Raw genomic sequence first — 12,544 nt, 5'->3', positions numbered from 1 at the left:
TTTCGGTCTTTCTTTCTGCTTCCTTCTTGAAGATAATTTCAAGACTCTTGTTAGAGTATATTTCTTCGATCTAGGGTTTTGGTATGAAGAAGATCTTGATTTCTTGCTTGGTGTTCTTTGACTTGCTTTGATCCTTCTTTGAAGCTCGATTCTCATGTGTCTACTTGCTTGAATGCCCCTTCTTGACTTCAACACCTTAGCTCTGATTCCATGTTGAGAAATCTAGGGCATGAATAGTTAAAAGATTTCTCTACTTGATAATTGCTTGTGATATACTTTTACTTCTTAGCTTATAGTCTTCTCTTTGTTATATTATTATTATGTTCTTTTCATCAAGACAATTATCAATATGCACAATAGAAGACAAGTGACACAGTATGTAGGCTTGTCAGCCAGGGCCAAAACCTCTCACCTCTTGAGAGGAAAACCCGATCAAAATTCTTCTTATAGATCTTCAATTGATGAATACCAAGACCATGACAAAGACCCTTGACTCTAGTATCCTCCCAAGAACCTTGTCACTAGCCTTGGTGCTCTGCGTCTTCCCTTCCTTGACTTTGTTCTTGACCTCGAACTGCTCTCCTCAGCTTCCTCTAGAGAAACTTGGTGTCTATCTTTCACACTGTTTCTTCTCGGCTTCTCCTAGAGAATCTCGGTCTCTAGTCTCTAACTCGGTCACCCAGAACAAGTACCTTAGAAGAACCCTTTCTTCGCTATATCTAGAAGCAATTTCTCCTTTGCTGACCCCTGAAGAAACTCTCCTTCGCTAACCTAGAAGAATCTCTCCTTCGCTTGACCCATAAGAAACTCTCCTTCGTTATGCCCTAAGTCACCAGGTTCGTGTTCGAGTTCGAGTTCGGTGACCATGAAATTCGAATAAAGTTCGGCAACTAAAATTTTGTCGATAAAATTCAACATATAGAAATTCGAAAAAAAATGTATATATATATATAATCAATTTAAAGTCAAATTCAAATAAATTTTTGGCCTAGCAAGAGAACAGAGGCTAGACTATTTGATTGAGGTTGCAAATTGCAATGTGTCTGCTACGTGGTATTTATTAGTTACTAAATTTGGTGCAAGCATGAGCTGACAAGCTAAAACAAGATGATCACTGCTGTTGGTGGTGCTAATACACCTTCCACCTCTAGTCTAGGTGAGGAATCCTTGCTAGAAGCAATTTCATCACAGTTTATCCTCGATACAAAATTATAAAAATGTTTTGATTGGAACAGTCCACAGTCTACATATTGATACAACTTTTAACAGCCAAAAGTTTAATAGGTTTGACAGCCAAGTGTTCACTACTAAAGTGTTTAACAGCCAAGGTGCACCTTACAAGTTACAGTTACAATCAGGCGTTTAACAGCCAAGGATATAGCTACAACGATTTATCAGTGATATCTTTTATCTAGCAGTGTGGAAGTAGGGTCGAATCACTGCTGTTTTTAAATTTTTTAACAGATATTTTCGGTTAATTTCATCATTATCACTTCCATCCTTTACACTCAGTCACTGGGTAATTCATCAACCATGAAAATTCAAAATAAATGCAGCCAGTAAATTTTAAATAAAAACTCTTGCAGCACATTGCTAAAAAGTTAGAACTCTGCACATAAAACTTCAAACTGAGCAACGAGTCACTCCACCACTAGCAGTGGCAGCCACTAACAACCAGTTACAGGCTTACAGCGTTGAAAACTTGCGAGTCTTACCTGAATGCTGAACCCTGGTCCCTAAGCAGTGAGAGTGAGAGAGCCTGACGGCTGCGCAGCAAGAGTCCTCGCCGCTCGGAGAGTCGGACCTCGGTCAAGAGACGCGTCGGCAGCTGTAGTCTGTAGACTGGTCACTGAAGAGTGAAGACGTCTTCTGAAATGAAAGTTATGAAACCCTCCGGCAGGCTGCAGCTGTAGACTGGACTGTTTGCAACAGAGTTTGGAGTCTGGACCACAATGAAATGAAACCCTTCGACGTTCGAACAAGCAAACAATGTAACAATGTTGAATGAACAATGAAACCCGGCGAACAATAAAACCCGCGAAAAAACGAACTGAAACGAATTTCATCGAACATCAAACGAATTTCATCGAACTTCAAACGAATTTGTTCGGAAAAAATTCGAATTCGCCTTGAAATTCGAGTTCGCCATAAAATTCGGCGAACTTGAACGAATATATTCGTTTTTGCTTAAAATTCGCCGAATTTCGAATTTAATCGTTGAAATTCGCCGAATCTGGTGACTTAGGTTATGCCCAGAAGAATCCTTCGTTTGTTATCCCTTATTCGCACTTTTACTTGGAGCCTCTTCTTTGCACTTCTACTTGACCTCTTCTTCGCACTTCTGCTTGACCGAATGCTTGTTGAGTTGCTTGCCTCTAAGTGAGACGGAATGTGGCTATGTATACACTTCATTACATGTCCTTTAGGCTGACATGATCACAAGTGGTTAGGCCGACTTCTTCTAGCAAGTTCTTCCATTGTTGTAGGCTGACTTGAAGAGGATAAGTGACAAGGTATTGGAGGATACTTTACATAGACAAGTTTGACCTTTTACAAAGTGTAAAATGACTTCATTACATGAAAATGACTAGATGACAAGTAATTCCTTAAGGCTCTCAATGGGAGTCTTGACTCGAAAACAAAATCTCTTGCTCATGAAACCCATGAAGCAAGTCAATACAATAATTTTATTTTTCTTCTTTACATCTCATTACATAAAATCATAATTACATGTCATTATGAAGACCGAACCTAGTTACACTTTTCAACAACTACAAAACGGGTTGTCCTAAGAACCCTAAGAACAATAAAAAGAAGGAAAGGTTTGAAGCATTAACCACTGAGGATGAAGGAACTTCAAAGAATCAGGAAGATCCTAGAGATCTTTACTATTAAGAGATCTTGAAAATGATGACTGGTGTATCATGCACCAGGTTTGTAGCATAAAACTTAGAAGATAGTCAAGCGTGTGTAAATAAAATTTGAAGACATGTTTAGAAGAGTAGTTAACTCCCTCAACAGAATTAGTGGAAAGAGGGAAGAGTAGATAGCCTAGATTACAATCACCATTGCATTTCTTATCAAGCAAAGCAACAACTGACTTCAGAAGCTGATCTAGAAAGGAGGAGGACATTCTCGTCGTCTCATGTTCTAAGCTCAGGTTAAGAGGAAGAATGCTGGCCGAAAATATGACTATGGTTCTGTATTTGGCATACTGATCTGTGGGTGAAAAATATGCGTTTTGGGTAGAGAATTACTTGAAGGGAAGTGAAGGACGGGGTCCTAATTTCTGTGAATAAGAAAGGCCATAAGGTCTGACAACACAGTAGAAACAAGGGCCAAGTTCCTTGTCCTTTAAGCACAGAAGAAAACTATTCTACTCTGAGACTGCTTGAGCAACCATAATTCTATGTTTATAGGCTGAACTGAGGGAGCCACAGAAAGATCAGATTGGAACTTGTAGTGGGAGTAGAAGGATAGTACAGGGTCGAGAATTTAAGAGGTTGTATAGTACTAAACTGAGTTTCCTCAGAGCTGAACGAGGTATGTTGAAGGTTTGTCTTATGTTTGATAAAATGCAGTGTGTGGCAGGGTTGTTTCATAAGAATTTGGACAACAGTATGTGTGTTCCTTAGTGACTATATTTTGATGTGAATATAAGGGTTGCCATGTGTGCCCTAGTTGACATAATTTTGTGTGAGAAGTCACAGTCAAGTGGGATGTCCTAATAAGCCCTAGAACAATCATCTTGGAAGACTGTACAGGTTTGTGATAGTGGAAAATTGTTGCTAAGTTGAGGTCTATTACAAGAGTTTTGGACAACTATATTGTATGCCTGTGTACAGTGAATTGAAGGAACAAAATTACTGCATGTTGCCTGAGTTGACAGTAATTTTGTGAGATAACTCAGTGTGTTGTAATATACATGGATGTGCCCTTGTTCAGAGGTTTGGAAAAGTCAAATATGTGATAAGAGGGCTGTTTGGTATGTGTCCTAAATATGCTATTTTAAATGTCAAATCTATGTTGTGTATAACCCTATGTTCAACAAACTTATGTGACAAATTGTTGATGTAAGGCTTGCTATTTGTGTGATGCCCTAAGTACATAAATGCATGTGGTCATTTATAGTTGTGTGGGTTGTTTGCATGAGAGCCTAAGAGTAGTGATCTTTCGTGTAGCATGGCCCATCGAAAATATGCAACATGGGTACTCCTTGGATGAGGAATTAAATTCTGCATCCAACAAGTGCTCCCACTCGAAATTTGAGTAAAACCATAGGGAGATAAGTTTTTATTTTTTATTTTTCAATCTTTGTACCTTTTTACTCCAAAAATGGTGAATCATCCTCCATGGTTGACATCATCCTCTTGAATAATATTGGTTCTTATAAAGTTGGTTTTGGTTGTACATTTTTGTTTTGAGGCCCATTTTAGACCTCAAAACTTCTCTAATGAGTCTTGAGGGTATGACTGAGAAGTAGGGATACATCTAATAAATGGATCCTCCTCAATATCACACCTAGGAGGGGGAAAGGGTTTATTAATACAAGAGATGGTATGAGAAAGGGTGAGGCAAGGGCTTATGGATAATGTAGCTAGGTCATTGGGATCTTGGAGAAGGTAAGGGGAAGTAAGGCTCTCGTTAATGTCATCATCGATATCATAAATGGGGCCAACTACTTCCAATAGACCTTCTTCATACATGGGAAAACAATGATTGTCCCTTTCAATGGTGCAAGTAGGTGTATTATCGTGAGCAATGTCCCGAAGAAAGGGAAAACCAACCTCAACCTCATTTTCCATGTTAGTATCATAAATAGGGTTATTGGGAAAATGAAGGTTAATATCCCATTTCCCTTCATTTATGTGGAAGAATTCAGAAATGTCAACGGGGGCAACAATATCCACATCCTTCAACCTCCTTTCTTGAATGAAAAAACCCATTTCATGATGTTCATCCTTATGGGCTTGAGTGGGGTTTTCATCTATGCCATGTTCGTTCCTGATTCCCAAGCCCACATCCCAAAGGTCCTCCATGGATTCATCATTTTCTTGGTCATCACGATTTTCCCTAGAATCATTCCATTCTTCTACATATCCCTTATTTTCATGAAGGTCTTCTATTCTTGAGTTTTCTTTTGGATCATCCTGATCAATTAATTCATTGGCTTCTATGGGACGACTTTGCTATGAGTTGTAATATCTTTCATTGACTAGCTTAGTCAGGATATTGAAAACACAAGTATGGTGAGCAAACTCAAGGAGACGATTACGATCTTTCTCATAGGCACATTTTACTAAGTAAAGCTCCTTGCTCTGTCTACTATAATATTTGAATATTCATAAAACTCAACACATTGGTCCACAACCTTTTGCAGGTCTTGAAAGTCTTGATCATTGAGTTCTGTGAATGGAGAACCCAGGGTAATCACTTCTTGACAATAAGCCATTTTTCATAATTTTGCATATAATACCAAAATGGAGTTGCGAGGGTGAATTTGAATGCCTTGGTAGATGCTTGCTTCACCCTATAAGAACTAACTTTGAGGTTCAACAAAGAACTAGGGCTTCGTTCTTCCAATGGACTTGCCAATAATGATATGTCTATATTGTCGTAAGGGAAACAAGACACACATCTCACATTCCCCAACAACGACGCCAAAAATGTCACCGCTCAATCTAGTAGGGGTCCTAGGAGGGGTTTGAAAAGGGAAACTACTAGACCAAGTGGCATCAATGGGACAAAGACACACTGTCACCTCAGTCAATGTCCCCTGCTTTTTGTGGACTTTCACTGATGGGAGGAGTCCCAGTATAAGGGAAATCACTATGAATGATATATCAATGATGGAGGGATAGTGATTTCACGAGCCCATTCATAGGAGAGACTCAGATGATAGGACTTGCTCAAGAAGCAAGGTATAGGGCTCTCCAAGAAAGGCTTAAGAGGAAGCCTACACCTAGGGATTAGAGATATTCCTTGATAAGGGATGCCCCATACCTAATATTCTTAAGGGAAAAAAGGGGTTCTAAAGTGGTCTTGTGAAATAGGAATGATGAAGCTATGGGACCACAAAGAAGCCCAAGTGGACCAAAGTAAGATCTAGGGTTTCAGGTGAAACTTCAAACAAAAGATATAGACCAAACAAGGGAGACGAATGTTAGAAAATCAAAAAGGTAGAAAGATTTTCTTTATATAAATATTTACTTGTGATATTCTTATGTTCCTCTTTTATCTTTTAGTTCATCCAGTAATTGCTAAAACAATAACACAAAGATCACAGACACCAGATGTAGGCGGACAACCAAGGAAAAACCCCTATCTAGGGGAAAACCCTGTCAACAACTCTTCCTTAATAATTTCATGAGATGATCCAAGACTCTTGACCTAGACACATACTTCCTCCACACCAAGTCAACCCTTTCTTCCTTCTGTAGATGATAACCCTTTCAACAACAACTTCGACCTTGCAGCAACAACTTGTAGCAACAACAAAACTTCGATCTAGTAGAACTTCGACCCAGTTGTAGCCCAACAAAAAATTCGACCCAGTAGTTAGCCCAACAACAACTTCGACCCAACAATTAGCCCAACAACAACTTTGATCCAACAGTTAGCCCAACATCAACTTTGACCCAACAGTTAGCCCAGCAACAACTGTGACCCTCTAGTAGTAAACCATAAAATCCACACGTGTGAGAGAGACATGACCTGAAAACTTGTATCTTGTCCTTTCTAGCAATTCTCCTTCTCTTGAAATTTCACACTTTTTCTGCTCTTCTTCTTGGATATCGAACTTGTGTGAGTGAGTGTTCCAAATGAATTCAAATTGCTTGTATATATACCCTTTTGGTGAGGTCGAATTACCTTGTTTCAGGCCAATTGATCTCCTTGAGGCCGACTTGGTGTGAAGGTGACAAATGACTTATTTAACTCAATAATAAATCTTTTTACATGATTCAAAAGCCAAAGAAGGGTCTCTTTTAATGGGCAATGGCTCTAATGGCTCAGGATATATCCTAGAAGTCCTCAATGGGGACTTTGACCTAAAACATGATGAACCAAGCATGAAACCCATGCTTTAATAATAATAATAATAATTTCTTTTTCATTCTTTTGATAAATATATCTCATTGTGACTCAAATACAATTTATGAAGATCAAACCTAGTTACGTTTTTCAACAAAGAAAAGGGTCAATGAAATTGAAATTGACTTGGGTTTTTAGTGCAATGACCCTTAAGGAAGCCACTAACCAAGGAAACCTAGGGACAAGAACAAAGTTGGAGTTAGGGCTTGGGATAACCAAATCTAGCTGTGGAAAATCCTTCAAACTTTGTGAGGGCCTAGGGAAAATCCCAACACAGTTGTAGTCCAACTCGCTCTCCAAATGGATAGCTCAAAAAGATTTCGCTTGATGCCCTAGGAGACCTCTAGGGTTAGGGCTTAGAAAAAAGAAGACGAGGTGAGGAAAGATATTGTTTAAGGTGATTACCAAGGATAAGATCAGTGCCTAGCCTATTGGGAGAATGTGGTCAATGTGCTTTCAATTTTTGGAGTGCCTTTACCCAATCAAGGTGTCCTATGGCAACTTTATATGACCCTAGAGGCAACTACTAGGTTACGAAAGAATTTATGCTTCTTATTGCAACGATTTGATGACTTTTCAAGTTAGTTATGGAGATAATTTACCCCTATGAACATTCATTCACCATACCAAAACATGTAACATATGCAATACCTCACAAAATCAAATTTACACAATTTCACATTCAATTAGGCAGAATTTCAAATTTGATGAGCGAAAATTCCATACATTAATCATGTATACAAGAGAGAGATCATGTATACAAGAGTGAGAAATAAACCATGAAAGAGCGCTTACAAGTATAACGAATATATCCAATCATCAAAGAGAGACAAAAGTCAAAGCTCCAAGACCGAGAAAAGATATCCAAACATCGAAATTCATCAATATTTCTCCAATTCATCCATCAATAGCTATAGCGAAATTCTAAAAAAGAGAGAGATATAAATCCAAGTGATGATGAGGAATGAATCAATCCTCTCATCAATAAATATGATCTTCTAAGGGTTCAATTTGCCTAATTAGGCCTAATGATGCCCCTAATAATAAAATAATGTGCAAAATAACATTCCTTTGTGACAAGCCCACCAAGATAGCTCCATAACATGAAAAGTAAACCTCTCAAGAGGGCCAAAATGATAGATAAATAGCAAGGAGGGCCATTGGGAGACCTAGTGGAGTCCAATGTGTGCCAAAATGAGTGGAATGGCTCCACAAATAGTGATAAAAGGGGTGGCCCCTTGATCTCCATGCAAATGACTTGTGGTGCTCCCAAGTGGCTGTGGGGGCACAAAAACATCCTCATGGGTCTCCAAGTAGATCGATCAACACATATTCCATCTGAAAGGGCTTAAACAATGATGCAAGCCCTCTCTTTGTCTCCCATGGTGAGACACAACCCCATCTAAGCCTTGGATCAACTGCCAAGTGTGTAGTCAGTTGGGCAAGGTGGTCCAGGTGCATCATCATCATCTAATAGGTGGAACAAGAGCGAGCAATGGATGGTACTGAAGGATCCCATGGCGTGACCGTCTGCTCTCTACTATAGTGGACGCCCATGGCTCTCAACATACACCCTACAAATGCCAATATGACCCTCTGAAGGGCTTGGACCCCATATAGGGAGATGAAACCCCAAGATGAAGACCCACTTGTAATCTTGTATAAGATCCAATGTGTCTACTCACCTTCCAGTACAACAAATTATCAGTGTATTGAGTAAATGAACTTACAAACCATGGAACCAAGTAGACACTTCATAGTGGCATGCCCTTCCATAATGGGCTTTAGAGTGTACAGGTATCTCGAAGTACAAGAAGGAGGTTAACCAAAGACCCTCTTAGGTGGTTTCAACCTCTAAGGAAGTGACATGTCCATGGTACATCCATCAAGTGGCAGGTGTCATGTGATATGATGATGGAATAGAGTGGGGCATCAAGGGAAGGCTCCAAGCCACATGCCATAGTAAAAGGGTAACTAAGATAAGGGTAGCCTACACTTGGGTGTATGAATGTAGGGGGAGCAATCATGGTACATGAGTTACCTTGACCTTTGTTTTTCCACCGTTCTTCATATGCCTTTTGCCTTCTATTGATTTTTCTTTTAAAACTGCTCAGGGCTGTAGGGGATGAGAGCATGGTGTGAATGATATAGTAGTGAATACCCCCATAAGGTTGGGCAATTCATCGCCCACTAGGGGTTGGGACAATCATGGGTTCCTTAATGATGCAGGGGGCCAATATAGGGGGTCCTAGGAACCAGGGTGATGGCCATATTGATGGGGATAGAGCTCATGTTTGGCTTTTGCCCATGTGCTAAATTTGTATGTCCTGACCATCTTTTTCATTTTATGGTACATTTCCTGTTGAGAGTGGCCACATTATGCTTTTTATTTTCTCTTTAGATGCATCAACATCTTGGGCATAGTTCCAGGCCCGACCTAAAGTGTGGTGGATAAGGGGAGGGGGATGCCAACTCCTTGTGGACCCAATGGTCAAATGTGGACCCTGATGAGAGATATGTGAAAAGGGGTCATAATGAACAAAGGGGAGTGATGTGTGTGGTGTCTGGAAGCAGGACCATGCAACCAAAATTGAGATTTCCCATGTAGTGGCACTCCTAAAGCTAGTAGCTAATAAAGGAGATCCCACGGGACTAGGATACAAGGTTGACAACCAAATTGGATAAGGGGACAAGAGTACGAACCAAGCCATTTCTTTTCGCCGAATATCCCCACTAATCCATGATTAAAAGTGTCCATGATAAGCAAGCAGATATACCCAACTACACAATGAAAGCCATACCTTCGGGGTTTGAAGGCCCACCTTCTGTTATCACTCAGAAATTTCCCTAGTTGTAGGAGGAAATAACTAAGGTAACCTCAAACCAATCTTGTAGGTTGAAGCTGGCCCGTCAACTCGGGGGGGGGGGGGGGGGGGGGGGGCATCTCGCCGTAAAACTCAACTACTCTATTGTCACTGTAGTAGGTTTTCGCAATTGAGTTTAGGTGGCCAGATTTTGGTTTAGGTATAAGATGGTTGGATGATCCTCAAAAGTTACCATTGGGCATGGAGTCAAACTATCAACCAAATGAGATCACAGCTCCAATGAGAAGGTTGTACAAAGCATGAAAAGTCACAAGTCCTTTGACTCTTTGGGAAATTTAGAAGAAAGAGAGATTGAAGGAAACATAGTTTATAGAAGGCTGAAACAACAAATATTAATGATTGATAATTTCAGGGAGAAGCATCAATGAAATCCTATCTCATAAACTAACATTATCAGGCATGGAAGAAAACAATTATATAACAGAGAAAATACTGCCAAGGAGAAGCAACACATGAATTTCCTACTAACTGCTCATAAAACCCTATGAATACATTCAAGATTGCTCAAATATATCTGGATTACAAGTGTTTATTCAATAATTCTCAACCCTTCTTCATTTTTACAAAAAACTGTCTTTATAGACATTACAAATTGCTAACAATAAAAGAGATCAAGCATATCTCTCAAATACATGCATATAAATCTTTCCAAACCTATTTGCATCTAAAGATAATGTTGTTGCTGGAGTTATTGTTAGAGATAAGGAAAATCAAGTCGAATTTGATGAGGTGGCATCCAAGTCACCAACTGTCCATGAGCTTTTCCTTCACGAATTCTTGAAAAATAGGGTCAAATGATCCCTACGAAACTCCAAATTCATGACACCTGTTAGAAAACCGAGAGAGGTTTTTCTAAATGGATCCATGATGGAGAAAAAACTCTTTCAGTTTTGTAAAATTCGTTCTCATTTGTCCGAGATATTATTTTGAAAACAATTACTAAAACAAGACTGTAAAATTATGAAAAATAACCTTTCAAATATCCCTTCGAGGCTTCGAATATTCCAAACCTAACACCTGTTAGAAAACCGAGAGAGGTTTTTCTAAATGGGTCCATTGTGAAAAAAACCTCCTTCGTATTTGGAAAATCCATTTCCATCTATTCGGAAACCTCTCCCAAATTCACTGACTTTTAGAGGAAAAATAGTTTAAAAACAAAGTTTTTTAACTGTCCATTTTTACAGAAAAACGCTGATAAGTTTGTTGTCATCTAGTCACCTGTTTAGCTGGAAAATAGAACAGGTCCCTCTGTAGATTATCATCGTTGTTTCAACAAAAGAGGTCCCTCTGTAGATTATCAACACTGCTCTTGGATGTCTTCTGTTGCTCTGTGATTTTTCTGGAAAAATCACTGACAGGCCTGCTGGCGACATTTTCCTGTAGGTTTCGTTTACTAATCAGTATGCATAGTTTGTTCAAAATAGCTGACAGACACACTATCAAGTTTTTCAAAAACCCGGACAAGGGCATTGTCAGCTTCTCCTGACTTTCATACTATATACAAAATTGGCAGGCCGACTGTCAACGAAATGAAAAAACTAAGTTTTTGATTTGAACAAGTGGACAAAAATGGTTCTAATACCCTGGAATATTAGCTGAGGGTATTGGCAGCTTCGAGTAACACATCAAACTTATTTAATCTCTGCTTCTTGTTCTTTCTAGTCTCCATTGGCTTTGCTTTGGCAACCTGTTTATTACAATTAAAATGCTCACACTGCAACTATCAACATTTTCTAAAAAAATTTAAAAACAAAGTTTATTGTGATAGCACCTTCAAACATACGATCATGATAGATGGGAGAGGGTGCATAATGGCTAGCTCAGGTGGCGGAGACGGTGGCACATTGAGCTATTTGGTGGTTGCAAGGGGCTGTTGGATGTCGGTTGAGGACTGTTACCGCTCAAACTAGTAGGGGACCTAAGGGGGTCCCTAAAGGGAAAATGCTAGGCCAAGAGCAACAAATGGAGACTTAGCCCACTGTCACCTTAGTTAAGGCTCCCTTCTATCTATGGACTTTCACTGATGGGAGGAGACCTGATATGTATGGAGCACTAATGAATGATAAGTCAATGGATATGAGTGACCCAAAGCCTTTCCTAGAAAAGTTTGCAAGATGGAGCTTGCTTGCATTCTAAGCAAGGTACTATGTGTTTCTGGCGAAAGGAAGAGAGGATTTTGAGGGTTAGGTTTATGGGAATATGCTCGTGAGGGAGTTCCCCAATCCCTAAAATCCTTGTTAGAATTGGTATCCTAGATGGTTCTTGAAGAATGGTCTTTTGAAGAAGTGGGACCACACGGGACTAAGTGGACCCAGTTTAGGATATTAGGAAGGTATGAAGCAACCAATGATATTCTTACCCTAGACAAGGTGGGGAAAGGGTCAAAGAAAATATTTTCACTCAAAGATGTTTTTTTGACCGTACGAGGCACTAGCCTTAAGGATGGCAAGGCAGCTTTTGATCCCAAAGCTAGGGCTTGGCTTTTTTTCCAACATGGCTTCAAAATTGGAGGGCTAGAGGAAAGGCTAGCGCAAGAGACCCTAGGAGATCGAATTTTTTAATGGCTA

This window comes from Pinus tabuliformis, chromosome 9, assembly GCF_031772625.1.
Source record: "Pinus tabuliformis cultivar Carrire ecotype Pingquan chromosome 9, CPIR1, whole genome shotgun sequence".
NCBI lineage: Eukaryota > Viridiplantae > Streptophyta > Pinopsida > Pinales > Pinaceae > Pinus > Pinus tabuliformis.
This window is presented reverse-complemented; position numbering follows the sequence as displayed.